Raw genomic sequence first — 16,743 nt, forward strand, 5'->3', positions numbered from 1 at the left:
ACATATTTTCAAAATATTACTCAATTTGGAATACTTATGTTTATCAAACTGAAAGGAATAAACATTGACATATTGTAGTTTGTAATAAATTTACATATTCACTTTCAATTTTGATTGAAAGATTCTTCACAGATTATATTTTCTAAAATGAAATTCTTTAGGTGGAATATCGTACTGTAGGCAAAATAGTATCTTATATTGGCACACCTGTTTGTTGTTCAGTTAAATATTTAGGGAAGGAAGGAGGCCCTTAAAGGGGGAGTTTAGAAATATTCTCACTTTGGATTCTATGGGAGTGGGGAATCAAACCCTTCTTAGGCTTTATCAGGCACTCCCAAGGGAAATGATGGTTCTGCAGTCGTGCTCTGGGAGGGCATGCGGATGTCGGCAGCAAGGCAGGGAGGGCGGGCAGCAAGAGCGGCGGTGTCCCCTTCCAAGCAGAACTCACAGAGATGGTGGGCAAGGTGGGCAAGGCAGCCCCAGTGTGCCTCTTGCTGGGGAGGTGCAGTCCCAGGATCTAAAGCGAGGATTGCCTCGGCCTCTCTGCCAGGCCTCTCTGCCAGGATTGCCTCGGCCTCTCTGCCTGTGCTATATTCTGCTCTGGCTAGCCACGGGACTACAAGTGCGATGACCTGGTCTTTGCCAAGATGAAGCGGTGGCGCCCAGGATGAAGGGAAAGCACCACAGGCTCTGCAGTGGTATGGCGGTCCTGGCCTGCTCCCCAATTGAGGGGCTGCCAATGGGCTACTTTGCAGCCTGAAGCCCCATGGAGCTAGGGTGGAAGGCAGCCTTTTCTGCAGCATCCCCCTCCCCTCTTTGGATTGCCCTGTAGCAGTGGCTCTGCCATTGCAGAAACAGAGCAGGCACATGTGCAGCAGCCCCAGGAAGTTAACTTACCCTCGGGGAGCACCACCACCCTTCTCAGCCCCAGCACAGTGTCTGCGTTTCTACCAAGGGCTGCCAGGCCAGGCTGGATGCTGACCTCAAAAGGCAAGCTGGTGTGGGGGACCGCCGGAAAGGCTGCGTGGAAGGCAGGGAAGCATGGCAGGGCTGCGGGCCATGGGGAAGGGGGCAGAGGTAGTTAGCTAAGCCGCAACTCGCAGGCTTACCTGGCAGACAGATCAGGGCCGCAGCGCTTCAGGAAGGCAACTGGGTGGGGTGCATGCACAGTACTAAAAAAATGCTTCTGTGCAGAAGCAAAAAACAAGATGGCGCCACCAGAGGCGCCACCGATAGAACCAGTTCAGGGGCATGGCAGGCCAAGTTACTACCTACTCAGCGAAACTGGGCTGAACGGTAGGAACCCATCTCTGCACCAGACTCATTGCTCATGGGAAGGAGGCATCTTTGAACATGGTTGAGGGATAGTAGGTAGCTTTACAGTACATCTCTCCAGCAGATGCAGAAACTTTACTCCAACACCGACAGGAGATGGAAGGAAAAATGTGGAACTTAGAGGCAACAGTACTCCAATTAGTCCACAATAAGTTCAAAATGCCAAGCAGGACAGGATGTGCAGGAACAATTGTGGGGACTCCAGGGGAGGAAGAATGAGATATATTGGTGGAAGCCTTGGGTAATCTGAAGAAGATAACCTTTTCCATCACTAGGCCCCCATGACCTTCCCCACCCTGAGATACCTTATGTACACTTAATAATCCATTTGATTAGTGAATGCATGGGCGAAAGGAGGGAGTGATCGCAGTCAAGTTATATGATTCACTCCTACAAATCCTTTGGTTACAAATGTAATTAGCAGGTTCCATTATATTCATAATTCAAGGACTACCTGTACAACCTTTAATTAATTGGCAATTATCTTACGAGTCAATATTTATATTAAAGCAGATTCCTAAAATACTAAGCAGAATAAATTTTCAGGAAACCTTACTGTATTAAAGGAAGCTATTAAACAATTGAAGAGAAAGTCGAAAAAAGATAGCAAAATGATATAATCCACCCAAATAACAAATCTTGTCATAAAGTGTAAAAAAATTAAGCTATATGAGAATTCCCAAAAAATGACCATTTATAGACCTATAAATCTGCAAGGCACAGCTGCAGATTTTTTAATCAGTAAAATTGCTATCATATCTGCAAATTGCTTAATGAACATTTATAAACTTCTGAGCTCATCCCTAGGAACTGACCTCCTCCCTCAAATTTAGTCTCTCTGCCAGAATCTCAGCAGTTTACAGTTAAGAAAGTATCTCATATCCCCCAGAACCAATTATCACCATGCCATTTTGATTATAATCACAGAAAGAATTGTATCTTAGAAAACAGAAGGAACAGAAAACAATATGTTTAAATATGACAATTGTAATTATCTTTCCATGGATACTTTTCCAGAATTCAAGAGAAAATAACACATACCAAACTTAAAAGTAATACTGATCACTCACATTAGACTTTCTATTTTGCAGTCTGGATCTTGGAGCCTCTCACACAGCAATTCCGGTGCTCTATCATCTATGTCCTTGAGAGACAACAGTAACACTTTCAATCTCTGGTTGTTCTTTAAGACTTTAGCAAGATGCCTGCTGCAGGACGCTTTGAGGGACAATCCTGTCAACCTGAAAGAACAGCAATTACTCAGAAAAATTAGAATGATAAATTCTGGTTAGTAGTATCACATATAAAAATAGACAATAATAATTAAAAACAAAACAAAAGTAATAAGTATGGGCATATAATTAACAAATCTAAGATATCGGGGAGGAGCCAACATCACGATGATACGGACGTGCGGTCTCAATGCTCCCACCGCAGCTTGTACTTTTGCCGCTGGGTAGTCCAATTGGACCTAAACCGTCCCGCAGAGACGGTGAACAGGAAGAATACATCTTGCTGATCGCAGGGACATCACAAAGTCCCTGATCATTCCAAGAGAAGTTCTTCAAGCCGGCAACAAAAAATCCAGCCATTTGATTTAATACATAACCACATACTGGCCTTTCATTTACTATTTCTAAAATCCTCCAATAACACTGAATCCTTATGTCCTATTTTAGCTAAACATCCATAATATTTAATAACAAAATTTTCTACTCCTTCTTTCTAAATCACTGTTTACAATTTACATCCAGTTTGCTTATGTTGTACATACATATATGCACCCAGTCACACGACAACCCAGCAATGCCCACCCAGTCACATGATCACCCAATCACATGACTGCATAGCCATGCCCACCTAGTCACATGACTACCAAGCCATGCCCACAGAATCAGCAGTAAAAAAATTTGAATCCCACCACTGGCTGAAGGGAATTGGCAACTGGCAGATGATCTAACTGTATTCTGCTGTAGGTTTAAGAAAAAACTATTGTCAATTATTGCTATCCTGTCCATCTCAGATACACCAACCACAGCCAAATCTCCTATGCCTGATTCCATCCGTCTGGGCCCCCACCTCTAGTCATCCTAAAAAAAGAGGTGCAATGTCTATTTCACATACAAAAGTCGAGAAAAGCACCAGGCCTAGACAGGATAACTCCTTCTTGCTTGAGAGACTATGCTGATCACCCAGCCCCCATCTTCCACATGGATATTTAATAAATAATGGGATTCTACCTATTCTGTGGATGTGGTCCATTTTGTGGGCTTTGCTGGGTGGCCATGTGACTGGGTAGGTGTGGCCAACTTGTAAAATGTGGTGAAACTCACTTAAAAATGCTCTTGCTGGAGGAAGAGCCAATGTCGCGACAAGATGGTTGTGTGGTCTCAATGGTCTGAGACCACAGCCAATACTTTTGCCATTGGGTGGTCCAAACGGACCTAAACCGTCCCAAAGAGACAGTGAACAGGAAAAATATGTCTTGCTGATCTCGGGGATATCGCAAAATCCTCAAAAGAAGCAAGAGAAGTTCTTCAAGCTGGTGACAAAAATTCTAGCCACAAGGCTGACAAAGTCGAGGCGGTCCAAAACGGAAGGATATGGAAGGAGAAAGTGTTTCCAGCTGGTGAGGATTTTTTTATAGCAGATTTTTTTATTATTTTTTCCCTTTTACAACACCTTACAGTCATTACATCAACATTGTTGTGTCATCATACCTGTACATGTATATATTTCACTTCTATATTTACACACTTTATACACAGTTCTATATATATTTATATTTTATATATATATATATATATATATATATATATATATATATATATATATATATATATATATATATATATATATATAGGGTTTCTTTTGCTTAATTAATTTCATTCCTGTTTTGCAGCCATTTGTACCAATTGTTCCAAATTTCATAATATTTCGACTCTTCTTTATCTTTAAATTTCAGTGTTAATTTGTCCATCTCTGCACAATCCAAAGTTTTTTTTATCACTAATTCGTCCGAGGGGGTATTATTTTGTTTCTAGCATTGGTCAAATGCTATTCTAGCTGTAGTTAGTAGATGTGTTAATATGTACTTAATTTTCTTTGTATATTTCCCTTTGATTATTCCCAGTAGAAAGATTTCGGGTTTGTATTTTATCTGTTCTCCTGTAATTTCTTGCACCCATTTCCAAATTTTTATCCAATATTTTTTTGTTACCGGGTAGGTCCATCATATGTGATAATAAGTCCCTTGTACTTTTTTACACTTCCAGCAGGTCGGCTTCATGATTGGGTATATTTTAGCCAATCTTGTTGGTGATAAATGCCAATGATAAAACATTTTGTATATATTTTCTACAAGTGCTGCTGATCGTGTTAGTTATAATTTGAGTTCCAAATTCTTTCCCAATCCACTAGATCTATGTTGTAACCAAAGTTTTTGGCCCAGTCTGCCTATAAAAACTCAAAAACCAATTTAAATTAAAGAATAGAAGAATCAAGTGGTGGAATTGAATTTGGAATGGTTTTGGACAGTGGTTATCTTACTTTTTAAATGTTATTTACATGGATCGAATCTATGCAAGCTCTTTAAGAGTGTCTCGGCTCCGGAGGCTGGAGGTACTCGGAGTTTTGAGTATTCAAAACGGAACTTTTTTTTTCTTCTTTTCTTTCACGGATTTCTTTGACTTGGCGCCTCAAGGATTTATTGTCTTGGCTACACACTGATAAGAATGCACAGATGTCTCTTTGATGCTCGACCAGCATTCTTTGTGAATCTATGCTTTAATTTTGTTGATCTTTTAAGCTTTGTCAGAATGACACAATCCCAAGGAAAATAGAGTTCTTGACTTTGCAAGATACACTTTCAGAACTACAGAAATTATTAAATAGAGAAGAGAAACAACTGGAATACCTAGAGCAAATAAAAGAAAATATGATGAAAAAATTGAAAATGATCATCAAATACAAAATGAGGTGATCGAAACTCAAAACATGGAAGTGGAAAATGAATATAAAGAGACTAAACCTGCTGATATCTATGGTAATTGGTTTGTTCCTGAAAATGGAAAGAATGGAATACAGAAAGAGGAATTAAATGGAGAGGAAATCTACTTTAAGGATCAAGATATAGAAGAAGATAAAATTAAAGAACCTATGGATTTAAAGAAAAAAATTCCACTAGCAAAAGTTTTGATAACACTGTTGACAATCAAAGACAAACTGAATAAGGAAACAGAAAGAGGGCATCAAGATTATATGAGAGACCTTATAAGCAAGGAATTGCTAAGAGAAGTCCATACAAAGCTGATCAAGAAGATGACTAGAGGATTGGTACCACAAATCAGAAGATATGAGATTATTTTGTTATTGGAAAGATACAGGTTGATAGAAGGAAGAATAGAACTTAAAACTAGTTAAACTTAGTGAAACAGTAATAATAGATATAATTAAAAAAACAATTGATGATGATAATAATGTATACAATGTGTTGTGTTATGATAAGTAATAATTGGATATGAATATTGAATGGTACTCATGAAAGGAAGATTAGAAATCATTTTGGATTATATACAGAGGTTAATAAAAAAGAATTAAATTAGATATAGTTAAGTTTTGATTATTAGGGGGAAAATGTTATGATACAGAATATAGTTAAATAAAGGAGGGATAATAATGACAACCTATATATATATGTATGGGTACAATATAAGGAAACTGGATGAAAACTGCAAACAGTGATCTGGAAAGGAGGATTAGAAAAGTTTGTTACTAAATATTAAGGATGTTTAGCTAGAATAGGACATAAGGATTCAATGCTATTGGAGAATTTTATAAATATTAAATGAAATGCCAGTATGTGGTTATGTATTAAATCTTGGTATATTTTATGATGAAGGACGTTTAAACAATCATAGTCAAATAAAAATGGAGGTTTAAGGGTAACATGTATAAATATCTGAGTTAAAATACTATGGCAGAAGATATAAGATTGTTTTGTTATTGGAAAGATACAGGTTGATAGAAGGAAGAATATAACTTAAAACTAGTTAAACATAGTGAAATTTAGTAATAATAGATATAATTATATTTTATGATGAAGGACGTTTAAATAATTATAGTCAAACATAAATGGAAGTATAAGAGTAACATGTATAAATATTTGAGTTAAAATACTTGAGTTAATATGAATTATGCTTGATGACTGTGGAAGAGATGCATGAAAACCTTTTGTAATCAACTGATACACTTTCTACAGTATGTATGGATGATAATTTTTTAATGTTGTTTTTTTATGTTCAAAAATAAAAAAATGGAAAAAAATGCTCTTGCTTAGCAACCAAAATTTTGGGCTCAATTGTGGTCTTTCTTTTTCTTTCTCTCTCTCTCTCTCTCTTTCTTTCTTTCTTTCCTTTCCTTTCCTTTCCTTCCTTCCTTTCCTTCCTTTTTTTCTTGTGTCTCTCTCTGCCACTTTCTTTCTTTCTTTCTTTGTCTCTTTCTTTTCTCCCTTCCTTCCTTTCTCTTTCTTTCTCTCTTACCCTTTCTCTTTTTTCTCTCTCTCCCCCTCTCTCTCACACACATGCACACACACACACATGGTGAAAATTTCTGTTTTGCCAGCTGGGAGGTTGGCACAGAAGCCCCACTTTTCCAGCTGCTGTGGCTCTTGGAAGAAAGAGGCATAGATACTGCCCTTGCCCTTGCTTTCCTTAATGCTAACCACCGCTCGCCCCCTCACCGCTTTCCCTCCCAGCTGCCCAGCTAAGCAGGGCAGGCAGGGCCCGGGCTGCAGCCAGCAAGGAGGGGATGGTAAAGGGAAGCATGCCGGCTTCTTCCAATATCCAAATCCTCCACTCCTGTCCTTCCTCAGCTGTTGGAAGAAGCCTGTGCGCACTTCCTTCTCTTTGACAGCCAGCTTGTTTCTAATGGGGTGGGGAGAAATCCATGCATTAGAGAGGGAGGAAAGGCAGTCCCCAGCAAAAGCTTGGCCTTCTCTTTCCTCTAATGCATGGATTTCTCTCCACCCCATTAGAAACCAGGCGGCTATCAAAGAGAAAGAAGCCCATGCAGTCCTCTTCCAATAGCCGAGTCCTCCGCTCCGGCAAAGTCGATGGGCAGAACAATCATGGTGCGGACAGGTGGGGCGAGAGAGCAAGTGAGCAGTGACTGGGTGGGGGGAGTGAGTTGGGGACAGGCCATGAAAGGAACTGTACCAGTACAGGGCCTCCAAGGGCCCTGACACGCAAACAGATACAATTTCCGCTACTGGCACGCAAGGAACAGGGCGTACCAGTCAGAACCCACCTCTGCCTATATAAGGGTCCTTTTTGTAGACTTCAGCTCAGCATTCAACACCATCATTCCTGAAATCCTTGTCTACAAACTGACTTAATTAGCTGTGCCTGACCATAGTTGCAGATGGATCACAAGCTTTCTAACAGATAGCAAGAAGCAGGTGAAGCCAAGCAAAATCCCATCAGTTACCTGTACAATTAGCATAGGTGTCCCCCACGGCGGTGTGTTCTCTCCACTACTCTTTTCTCTCTATACCAATGACTGCATCTCAAAGGATCCCTGTTAAAGTACTGAAGTTTGCAGATAATACAGCAGTGATTGGTCTTATTCGAGATGATGATGAAGCTGCATACAGATGGGAAGTTAAAGAACTGGCCCTGTGGTGCAACTGGAACAATCTTGAACTATACACATTCAAAACTGTAGAGATGGTAGATTTCAAGAGAAGGCCTCCTATTCTATCACCTGCAACAATCTTAGTCAACACAGTATCAACAGTAGATACTAGAGTTTCTGGGTTCTATAATCTGCCAGGACTTGAAATAGACACCTAACGTTAGAAACATTATTAAAAAGGCACAAGAAAAAATGTTCTTCAATTCAGAAATCTCAGAATGCCCGAGGATTTGTTGATACAGTTCTACAGAGGAATAATTGAGTCTGTTATTTGTTCCTCGATAACTGTCTGGTTTGGCACAGCAACCAAACAGGACAAGTACAGACTTCAACGGATAGTTAGGACTGCAGGAAAAAGAGTTGCAACCAACCTGTCTTCCACTTAGGACCTGTATACTGCATGAAACAGAAAGAGGGCTTAGAAAATATTTACAGACCCCTTACATACTAGACATAAACTGTTTCAAGTTCTTCTGTAAAAATGCCACTATAGGGAATTACATGCGCAAATATCTAGACACAAAGATAGTTTCTTCCCCCATGCCATCACTCTGCTAAATACCTAACTCCTACAGCACTTATGCCTAAAGATATGTACCCACATAGTAGTCTATATTGCTATTATCCTTGTTATCTTCTCATCTTTCTCATCCTCTCATCTTTCTAACTTTTCATCTTTCCTATAGCTTCTGCTATTGGTATATTATGATTTATCAATTGCCATTGTATCTTATGATGTATGATCTCTGACTTATCACTTTGTCATTTGTATGTACACTAAGAGTTTATGCACCAGAGATAAATTCCTTGTGTGTCCAATCACACTTGGCCAATAAAGAATTCTATTCTATCCTGTTCTGTTCTAGTCTATTTCCTGCCTCTGGTTAAGAAATTCCAGTGAAAGTACTGCACCCTTCCTTGAGTTTTCTAAACTGTGTTTCCTTCTCTCTGAGTGTCAATTATAACTCAATTCCATGGTAGGCTTCGGTAACTCCTAGTTAAGCATCTTCTATTGTTGACCATGAGAAATTGATGAGAGACTGCTGTAACAATATATTTAGTTTAATACACAAACTTCTAATATTATGTAGTGGTTTCATTATCAATAACATCTAAAATAAAATACTAGCACTTTCTTACCGCAGGAATTCTAAGTTTCTCAGTTGCGTCAGTTCTTTAAAGAGATCTTCCACATTTCTTTCATGCAAACTCCAATCCCTGAAAAGGAAAGACACAGACTTTTACTTCAGTGCTTCCAGTTACTCTAATTTGCAAATATATTCCAGTCCATTTGAAAAGTAATCATATATAGTTTCCGAAGTGAGGCGTGGGAGGAGTCACACATGGGTATTACTACAGCCCTTTTGCCCTGGAGACTGAGGTAAGTCTTGAGACCACACCTCCATTCCTCCTTCTGACCTCCCAGATTAACCTCAGTCTCCAGCCCAGAAGGAGTGTTTTACCTGACTCTCCCTTCACTTTGAGGACTTAGGAATTTTTTCTTACAGGTTTTTTTTCTACAATTTTACCTTTTTTACTTGCTTTATCTTGCTGGATTGCTGCACCACTCCTCTGCTGTGCTCAGCACTGCTAGATTCAAGCCTCGCTGCTTGCTAGCGTGCGCGCGTGCCTCAAGCGATCAGATAGTCGCGTAAGAGGGGAAGAAAGCCTCCACGCTGCGTGATGTGTGAGAGATGGCTGCGCAGCTCCCAAAAGGCCAACGAAGACCAGCAGAGAACCGGGGATCCGGCAGAGATTGCCCCAACGCTCCCCAGCTTCAGGAGGAGATCGGACCGCAGATCGGTGGCCGCCATCTTGCCCACTGCCATCTTGAGCACGTGAGTGAACGTGTGACGGGCATTCCCCTACGGACGCTGAGAGCAATCTAAAAGTATTGCCGAATCCGGAAGAGGCTTCTTCAGGGCCCAACTCCGCCGGCAATCCAGGGAGGCCTGTAAATCAGTGCTTGCCGGCAACTCGGGCCGCGGATCGGCACCAGGAAGAAGAAGAGCTGGGATTCATCACAAGAGGATAGAATCCCACCAAATTGAGGCCGGCAGAGAGAGAGGAGGTTGGTGATCAACATGACTGTAAGTACAATGGCAGAGGCGGCGAGGAGCAGGGGTGCTAGGCCCAGATCCCCAGGGGTTTCGGATCCGGCCGAAGGGACCTCCACGAGGGTTCCCCCAGTCTCCAGAGTGAGGTCTCCAGCCAAGAGGGGCAACCCCAGAGCCCAGGGCAAGGCAACCTCTGAGAAGGAGGTTAGGATCACCAGGGCCTCTGCTAGAAGGTTTAAGGCTACCATCAGTCCCTCCCCTTCCAGATCCCACTCCCCCTGCAGGCTTCCGGCCCTGGAAGAGGCCCAGGCGGCATCTCCAGGTTCCCCAAGGGGCTCAGGCAGAGGTCATAGCTCCCTATCGCCCCCCCCCCCCCATCGCCTGCACATACATCTGAGTCTAGGGGTAACCCTTTTGGGTGCAGAGCACCCAGTCCAGCCAGGCATTGGTTGGCACTGCAATCCCCTGAACCCAGGGATTATATACAACCTCCAGAGCTCCATCCTGCCCTGCCTGAGCTACCTACAAGCTTTCAGGATGTGTTAGCTAGGGCCATAGCCCAGGGGATCGCTTCTGGGATGAAGCACCAGCCCCAGAGCTCCAGGGGTAGGTCTTCCCGGGACCAGCCCAGGGGTCACCAGGATCGCTCCAGGGCCTCTGCTACCAGAGGGGCCAGGTCTCCCTCTCCCTCCACTGCCAGTGAGGCTTCTGAGTTAGAGGAGGGAGAGTTGAAGGTCGTGGGGTTTTCTGAGGATGAGGATGTCCAGGCACCTGAGGCCCCCAACATCCCTGGTCTCTTCCCCCCCCTCCTTGTTTAGCTCATTATTTCGTAAGGCCAGGGCCACAGCAGACCTGGATACCCGCCCCTCCAGATCCCAGGCCTGCGACTGCCATGCCTAGCACTAGAGGGGTTAACAAAAAGGGGCCCTTTCATAGACCACCTGTGGAGAAGGAGGAGATCCCCACTCCAGAGGTGTTCCTAGAAGTGCTTAAATCCCAGTGGGTTAAGCCAGGATCATTTCCCAACCCGGGGGGGCAATGAGCGGAGGTTCTATAATCTCAATTCTACCTTTGCCCAAGCTCTCCAGGTTCCCGAGGTGGACACTCCAGTCGCCACCTTAGCTTCAGCCTCAGCCATAGTCACTGGAGACATCGCCAACTGCCTTAAGGCAGAGGATAAGAAGGCGGACATTGTTTTTCGTAAATCATTCCAAGCAATAACCTGGGCCATTAGGGCAGCCGCTTCTGCATCCTTTTTCAATAGGTCTACAGTGCTATGGTTGGAACAGCTGAGAGATAGGACCCCGGCCACGGAGGTATGACTGCTGCAGGACATCTCTAAGGTGCTGGCAGCCATGCAGTTCTCAGCAGACGCCACCCTGGATGCAGTTAAGTATGCTTCTCGAGCCTTGTCATCCTCTGTAGCATCCAGGTGCCTGCTGTGGTTGCGCCACTGGCAGGCGGAGTCCCGGGCTAAGTGGCACCTGGCAGGAGCAGACTACGCCGGGAACAAGCTTTTCGGTGCCTCGCTGGATCCTATCCTGGTGGAGGACAAAAATAAGTGGAAGGTCTTCCCGACTATGACCAGACGGTCAGATCACCGACATGCTCCTTACCCCAGGAGAACATCTTATCGCCTGCCTGAATCGGACATCCAGAATCAGAGGTACCAGACCCCCAGGTTTCATAGACAAGGGGATAGACAGTTTCCTAGAGACAGATTCAGGGGCCAGCAGCAGAGCAAGTGGCCCTTTCGAGGAGGGGGCAGACACCCATTCCACAAGTTCAAGTGATCCGTTCATGGATCACCCCATCGGCGGTCGCCTCTCCATTTTTGCGGATGCCTGGGAGCGTGTCACTTCAGACAAATGGGTCCTCCAGACTGTCAAGCTCGGGTTACAGCTGGAGTTCCGCTCGCAGCCTCCAAATAGGTTCCGTCCCTACGCCTCCTCTGCAGATCCGACCAAATGGGCCCTTAAGGCAAAGGCCATCAAACATCTGTTAGATATCAGAGCCATAGAGAGGGTTCCAGAGGGGGAGAGGGGTGCCGGATTCTATTCGAACCTATTTTTGGTCCCCAAGAGTTCAGGGAGGTGGAGAGCCATCCTGGATCTTAAGCTGCTCAATTGCAGGGTGGTCTACCGTAGGATCAAGATGGCCTCCCTGAAATCCTTCTTAGAAGGCATCTGACAGGACGATTTCTTGGCCTCCATTGATCTCACTGAGGCCTACCTTCACATTGGAATCACCTTGGAACATCGTAAATTCCTTAGATTTTCCCATGAGGGCAACCATTTTCAATATAGGGCCCTCCCCTTTGGGCTGGCTTCAGCCCCCAGGACCTTTACCAAGGTGCTGGCCATGGCTGTGGGTAACCTGCATTCCTTCCCAGTCTGGCTTTTTTGCTACCTGGATGACATCCTCATCCTAGCCAGGTCCCCGGACCTGCCAGGCAGGAGCTGGGACTCACCATCAACACTCTCAGGTCCCTGGGGTTCTCTATCAACCTAGAGAAGAGTCACCTGGACCCATCTACTGGTCTCCAACACCTAGGGTCCATTATAGATTCGGTGTCCTGAGAGGTTTTCTTTTCCCAGGATCGAAGGGACAGCATTGTGCAGCTGGTTTTGGAAATACGCAAATTACGCTCTGTCCCTGTAGTTCTTCTTTCCAGGTTCCTTGAGAAATTCATTTCTTGTATAGGGATCGTGCCTTGGGCTCACCTACACACCAGGGAGCTTCAGTGGTTCCTGCTTCCATACCAGAGAGCCAGGACGAGCAACACCAACTTCAAAGTTCAAGTGTCACCCCAGGTGCTGCTCTCGCTCCGTTGGTGGCTGACCCCAGCACTAGACAAGGGATCCCTCTTCAGGGAACCAGCAAGGAAGGTACTCACAATGGACACAAGCCTGTTCATCTGGGGAGCACACCTGGAGAACCAGATAGCCCAGGGCCACTGGACTCCAACAGACCTGCGCAACAACATAAACTGGTTGGAGCTCAGGGCCATCCACCTGGCCCTATGTCACTTCAAGATCACCGTGACTGGCCACCATGTCCTGGTCCTGATGGACAACGTGGCAGCCAAGGCCCACATGAACAGGCAAGTGGGCACTCATTCCAAGGCCCTTCGCGATGAGGCCCTCCGGTTGGGGAACTGGGCAGAGAGGCATCTCCAGTCCATCATTTTTATCATTTATCATTTTATTAAGATTTATAGGCCGCCCTTCTCCCTGAGGGGACTCAGGGCGGCTTACAATCACAGGGAAGGGGGTGCAATAATAAAAAACAAACAGTGAGTGAACAAAATAAAATAATAAAACACAACTTGCATTCAACAGTCAACACTCGGGCGGGTAATTTAAGAACTTATCCCCAGGCCTGCTGGGAGAGCCAGGTCTTAAGGGCCGTGCGGAAGGTCTGGATGGTGGTGAGGGTACGAATCTCAATGGGGAGATCGATCCACAGGGTCGGAGCTGCAACAGAAAAGGCTCTCCTCCATGTAGTCGCCAGTCGACATTGACTGGCAGATGGAATCCGGAGGAGGCCCAATCTGTGCGATCTAATCGGTCGAAGGGAGGTAATCGGCAGAAGGCGGTCTCTCAAGTACCCAGATCCACTACTATGGAGTGCTTTAAAGGTGGTCATCAGTACCCTGAAGCGCACCCGGAGATCGACAGGTAGCCAGTGCAGCTCGCGGAGGATGGGTGTAATGTGGGCGAACCGCGGTGCGCCCACTATCACTCACGCGGCTGCATTCTGGACTAACTGCAGTCGCCGGATGCACTTCAAGGGCAACCCCATGTAGAGCCCATTGCAGTATTCCAGCCTAGAGATCACAAGGGCTCGAGTGACTGTTGCAAGAGCCTCCCGGTTCAGGTAGGGCCGTAACTGACGGACCAGGCGAACCTGGGCAAATGCCCCCCTGGTCACAGCCGACAACTGATGGTCAAAAGTCAGCTGTGGATCCAGGAGGACTCCTAGATTACGGACCCTATCTGAGGGGTATAAAATTTGACCCCCCAGCCTGAGTGTTGGAATATCGGCCAAATTGTTGGGAGGGAAACACAACAGCCACTCGGTCTTGTCCGGGTTGAGTACCAGTTTGTTAGCACTCATCCAGTTCTTAACGGCCTCAAGACCCTGGTTCATCACGTCCACCGCTTCATTGAGTTGGCACGGGGCGGACAGATACAGTTGTGTATCGTCCGCATATTGATGGTATTTTATCCCGTGCCTCCGGATGATCTCGCCCAGCGGTTTCATGTATATGTTAAATAGTAGGGGGGGATAAGACCGAACCCTGCGGCACCCCGTATGTTAGGGGCCTCAGGGATGATCTCTGCCCCCCGACCAACACCGACTGCGACCTGTCCGAGAGGTAGGAGGAGAACCACTGCAAAACAGTGCCTCCCACCCCCACCTCCCGCAGTCGTCGCAGAAGGATACCATGGTCGATGGTATCGAAAGCCGCTGAGAGGTCAAGGAGAACCAGGATGGACGTATGGCCTCCATCTCTGGCCCTCCAGAGATCATCGGTCAATGCGACCAAAGCGGTTTCAGTGCTGTGACCAGGTCTGAAGCCGGACTGGAAGGGGTCAAGATAACTAGCTTCCTCCAAGGCCCGTTGAAGCTGGAAGGCCACCACCTTCTCAACAACCTTCCCAATAAAGGGGAGGTTGGAGACAGGACGATAGTTGTTTAAAATGGCTGGATCCAAGGATGGTTTCTTCAGGAGGGGTCTCACCACCGCCGTCTTAAGTGCGGCGGGGAAGTGCCCCTCCCGAAGGGAGGCGGTCACAACCGCCTGGATCCAGCCATGTGTCACCTCCCTGCTGTTGGCAACCAGCCAGGAGGGACACGGGTCCAGAATACAGGTGGAGGCACTTACAGCTCGAATGGCCTTGTCCACATCCCCAGAGGCAACATCCTGGAACTCAACCCAGAGATGGCTTGCCAAGTAATCCCCCTGTGTCTCGGCTGGATCTACGGCGGTGGAGTCCAAGTCCGACCGAAACCGAGCAACTTTGTCCGCCAAGAACTGGGCATAGTCCTCAGCCCTACCCTGCAAGGGGTCTCCCACATCCCTCCTATTGAGGAGGGAGCGGGTGATCCTAAACAGGGCGGCTGGGCGTGACTCGGCGGACGCTACCAAGGCGGAGATATGCATTCTTTTGGCAACTCTTAGTGCCCAGATGTAATCCTTGGTGCAGGTAGTCAAAAGTGCTTGGTTCGCCTCGGACTTATCGGACCTCCACAGGTGCTCTAGGCGTCTCCTCCGGCGCTTCTTCTTCCGGAGCTCCGCAGTGAACCAAGGAGGTCTCCGGGATCCGCTGACCCGGAGGGGCCGTAGTGGCGCAATCCGGTCAAGAGACTCCGATGCCGCCGAATGCCAGGCGACAACCAGAGTCTCCGCCGAACTGTGGGCGAGAGTGTCGGGAATTACCCCAAGCTCCGTCTGGAACCTCAAAGGGTCCATAAGTCGCCTGGTCGGTTCCTCCTCCCTACGGTGGGGGTTTGGCCTCCGGAAGTCAAGCCTCAGTAGGCAGTGGTCTGACCACGACAGGGGTATGATCTCATTACCCCTCAGACCAAGATCACGCATCCACTGCTCCAAGAGGAATACGAGGTCGAGCATGTGACCCGCTGTATGAGTTGGGCCCCGGATTACCTGGGTCAAGCCCATGGCTGTCATGGAAGCCATGAACTCCTGCGCCCCGTCAGAGCGTTCACCGAGCGATGGCAAATTAAAGTCCCCCAGAACTATAAGCCTGGGGAGCTCAACTGCCAACTCGGCTACTGACTCGAGGAGCGAGGGGAGGGATGCTGCAATGCAGTTGGGAGGCAGGTACGTTAGCAGCAAACCCACTTGACCCTTGAGGTCCAACTTTATCAGCAGGGACTCACACCCGGCAAGCTCCGGAGCAGGGACCCTACGAGGTAACAGAGACTCCCGGATAATAATAGCCACACCGCCACCCCTTCCCTGGGCTCTCGGCTGATGAAGCACCTGAAATCCCTCTGGGCACATCTCTACAAGGGGGACTCCTCCTTCTGTGCCCAGCCAGGTTTCAGTAATACATGCCAGGTCTGCCCTCTCGTCAACAATTAAGTCCCGGACGAGGGGAGCTTTGTGAACAACAGACCTGGCATTTAGCAACAGCAGCCTGAGACCAGGGTCCTGACTACTCGCGCCATCTGGTCTTGGAGTGGGACTCATAGGGCCGGAAGGAGGGATCTCTGTAATGTAGCGAACCCTCCTTCCCCAGTAATGGCTTGCCCTAAAGTCCCCGCCATATCTGCCCCTCCCTATTATGACCGCAATGCTCCGACCCACTCCCGTGGCAGTAGTCCCCCCGACCACCCCGGTGACCCTTGCCTTCCCCGGCAGGCCCTCCGAGTCACACATATTCATTCACTCACACAAGCAATCCCCACGTAATGGTTAAAAACAAAAACAAATACAGCAATAATAACAGTAAAAGTGGGCTCATTCAATTCACACATACAAGTCCCATACACTCACCATACTGTTTAAAAAAATTTTGCGCAGCATGCGAAGATCTTACAAAAAGTCAAATAGAAGGTATACAGAAGGGGGAGATGGCATTGCTTCCCTTCCTATACAATTGGAAAGGTCCCAAGAGTCCCAAGAGTC

Source organism: Thamnophis elegans, unplaced genomic scaffold, assembly GCF_009769535.1.
Source record: "Thamnophis elegans isolate rThaEle1 unplaced genomic scaffold, rThaEle1.pri scaffold_62_arrow_ctg1, whole genome shotgun sequence".
Taxonomy (NCBI): Eukaryota; Metazoa; Chordata; class Lepidosauria; order Squamata; family Colubridae; genus Thamnophis; species Thamnophis elegans.